Source organism: Acanthochromis polyacanthus, chromosome 7 (genome assembly GCF_021347895.1).
Source record: "Acanthochromis polyacanthus isolate Apoly-LR-REF ecotype Palm Island chromosome 7, KAUST_Apoly_ChrSc, whole genome shotgun sequence".
In the NCBI taxonomy this organism is placed as follows: Eukaryota; Metazoa; Chordata; class Actinopteri; family Pomacentridae; genus Acanthochromis; species Acanthochromis polyacanthus.
In genome coordinates, this window is record NC_067119.1 from 2,699,316 (window position 1) to 2,702,539 (window position 3,224).

The following is a 3,224-nucleotide window of genomic DNA, read 5'->3' on the forward strand; positions in this document are numbered from 1 at the left end:
ACAGTTAATGTCTTTGCTGTAATTTTTTACACTTTGCAAAGTGGGCTAGACTGGACCCTCTGGTGGGCTGGTTTTTGTACTGCGGGCCACATCTTTGACACCCCTACGCTAGAATGTGTGACAAACCGTTCTCTGAAATGTTTTCTTTAGTGATCTTTATTTTAAAAATGTTCTTTTCTCGGCAGAATATGATAAAGGAATGAGATGAAATGTGTGAACCATATTTATCAGATTTATTTGTGACGTCCAGTCTTCAGATAGAACACAATGTTTAAATATACAACTAATAAGTGGCAGCAATTCATGTTCATGTTAGTTTCTGCATGCAGCTTTAAAAAAAAATTGGCAGTTGGCAGGAAACTGTCCTACTTTTTTTACTTTCACTTTTGCTCTTCTTTGTGTTGCAGCAACAACTTGAGCGTGTGAGAGAACAGCAGAAAAACAAGACGAATGCAACGTTAAAGTAAGTGAAAGTGTGTGTGGACTGTGTGAGAGTAAAGTTAATATAAATATTACAGACTGAAGGTGTGAATGTTTCTGGAAGCTCCATCAGTTGGTTTCTGTCACTGACTAAATTCATGAGCTGCAGGCGGTGGTCTGTGTTTTGATACAGAAGCAGAATCAATGACATGAGGCCAAATAAAAGTGAAAGAAATCAGGTTTTCATCTTTAGTAGATTCTGAGATATTGTTGTTCAAACAGCCTCAAATTTAAATGTGAGAACCTGCAGAAAGTCAACAGACATCCATTCATTCTCTATACACCAATTAATCCTCATTAGGGTTGCAGGGGGGCTGGAGTCCATCTCAGCTGAAGGCAGATTTCACCTGGACAGGTAACAGTCCATCACAGGGCTACACATAGAGACAAACAATCACACTCACATTCACACCTACAGTCAATGTAGAATCACCAGTTAACCTCAGTGTGTTTTTGAACTGTGGGAGGAAGCTGGAGAACCCGGAAAAAAACCCACACATGTACAGGGAGAACATGTAAACTCCATGAAGAACGATCCCAGACCCAGGCCGGGACACCAACTGGGGCAAGGTGACGGTGCTAACCACCGATCCTTGCCCTGCAGCCCCCCTTGGGTAGACAGGACATTTTTGAATCATCTCTGAAAGTATTTGACAATCAAGTTAAAATTTCAAATATCTTTATACACATCCGTAAAATATACAGTGAAATTTTAGGTAAATCAGAGATGGTTGAGCAGAAACTGTCGTAGAAATTTGATGATATGAGATGAAATGATGCAATATGAAAAACATTGACTTTTCTTTTCTTTTTCTTTATTTGTTTCGGAGGGACACTGCACATTAATAAACATTTTATATATATTAAAAAAAAATGTAAACGCACCCGAATTAGCCAAAAGGCTAGTTTACACTCTGGCATGTCAAAACAGATTCCGTCTGCCTAAGTAGAACATTTTCTTTCTTTCATTCACATGGAGGTGTGGTGATGCAGTAAACCAGTTCAAGGTTACTGACAGATTAAAATTTAAATGCAGTGTCTTTGTGCTGCAGATGGAGAATCAGAGTCTCACAATACAGGATGCTTATTATTATTAATATATTAATGATTACAATATTAATATAGATCAGATTGTCATCTGAATTTCCCTGAAAAATCTGCTGCTTCATATTTCAGGGATTAAACCAAACCAGGAGGGAAACATGACTTACATAACAGACAAACTTACATGTTAATGTTTGTATTTATTATAAATGTTTGTATTTATAATTGAAAAGAATGTTTTTGAATGTCTTTGGATTTTTGCTGCATCAGAAAATTCATCCGTGACTTATTAAAAGTTTGGTTTTAGGGAGGTATTTCCTGGTGTGTATTATACTGCTCACTGCACCATTTCTGGCCTTATTGGTTTGTCAAAGTGTTAAGAAGCCAGTGGAACCTGAAAGGGTTAAGTTTAAATCTTCAGCATCAGTCATGTTACAAAGTGACTGAGGTGAAGACTGAACAGACTGGTTGAACTGAAACTTTAGGCTGCTTCAGTCTTAGTTTTTACACTGATCAATGGCACTCAGAATACTTGACAGATCTGTTCAGGTAACAAACCACATTTATGAACTAGAAACAAACCATGTTTCTATATTCACCAAAAATGCATTCATTATATTAATAAAGAAATATGTAGAAGTCAGACATTTTTGGCTGTCATTAGATCAGCTGTTCTTTAAGCTCAGACTCTAATTTGTGGATAATAATGTTCCTATAAATGAAAAATGATAAAATTCCAATTTAAATAATGTTGTTGGGTCTTATTTCAACCAACCAGGTAATCCCCTGAGGGGAAATTCTGATTTTCACATATCCCTCCATCTGGGAGGGTCAGAGTGCAGGGTCAGCCACGGTACAGTGCCACTGGAGCAGGAAGGGTTAAGGGCCTTGCTCACAGGCCCAACAGTGGTCACATCAGGGTTTGAATCACTAACCTTCTGATTAGTAGACCAGCAAATTAACCTGTTGCTCCACCACTGCCCCATTTTGTTTTATACTGTTATAGAATAAATAACATTATGAGGTCTTAACCTTAATATTAGGTCAGATAAATTTATATAATTAATCGTTCTATAGGGTCTTAAATTGAAATTATTCTAATTAGTCTGTTCTTATTTGTAGATAAATACTGTTCCTGTAAAACTGAAAAATGACAAAATCGTCACCATCAAGTTCATTCAATATGCAGATTTATACAACGACTGTTTGGATTTCTTTGAAAACCTTAACTTTAATTGTAGTCTCTTCAAGTGACAATTTTGTTTGTTTTTTCCTTTCTTCTCTTAGGTTTCTGAAATAAGGAGTTGGCTCACACTGAATCAGTCTGAAGTAACAAACTGACATAATGGAGACTGCAGCAGCTTGTGAGTTCATTTTACATATAAGCAGAATTTTGAATGTTTCTAATGTTCAATGGCAGTACAACAAAGTATTTCAAGAATACTGTGACCACTGACTGTGGTCCACCTGTTCTGACTTAAAGTAAATGTAGTTGACACAATCTAGACGTATTAGATTCTACACTGAAAGTCAGTCAAAAACAAACAAAATACGACACTTGATATGTTCCAAAAATAATGAAGAATAAATCACTTTAGTTAGAACAGGTAATATCTGACTCATATCTCACACTTTTTAAAAATCTTTACTTGATTGTGTAAATAAATTTGTATCTGTCTCTCTTCACAGATGTGCCCCTC